The sequence below is a fragment of the Pundamilia nyererei genome, unplaced genomic scaffold (assembly GCF_000239375.1).
Source record: "Pundamilia nyererei isolate P.nyererei 1_Seehausen unplaced genomic scaffold, PunNye1.0 scaffold00276, whole genome shotgun sequence".
NCBI classification, from domain to species: domain Eukaryota; kingdom Metazoa; phylum Chordata; class Actinopteri; order Cichliformes; family Cichlidae; genus Pundamilia; species Pundamilia nyererei.
Window position 1 is genome coordinate 229,082 of NW_005187677.1, and position 449 is coordinate 229,530.

Sequence of the window (449 nt, forward strand, 5' to 3'; positions counted from 1 at the left end):
CTCGAGCCACTCAAAACCAGATGCGCCCTGATGATGGACGGAACTATTTTAGAAGCAGAGGAGGGGGTGGTGGGGGGGTGTTACCATTTAAAACGCCTCAGGTGACTATTTTAAACATAACAGGGAGCTAATTTAAGCTCAAAGCCCTAACAGCCCCTGACACATTTATTCGGCAGTTTATTAAAAAAAACCACTGCTGTTGCTGAAGTGTGATAATGAAGAACACATATAACATCCTATTTTGTCTTGTTTTATCTTGTTTTCACGTGTATTCATGTGTATTCAAAATAGTAAACAAAATTTAAAACAATTTAAAAACCACTGAGAGTAAATGAGCTTCATTTACACTGCTAATTTACTAGAGGCTACACCTCTACAAAAACAGAAAGATTTCTTCTTCTCGGCACACTTCAAACGTTAAGTCTTGTGAACCTTTAAAATAAAAAAGT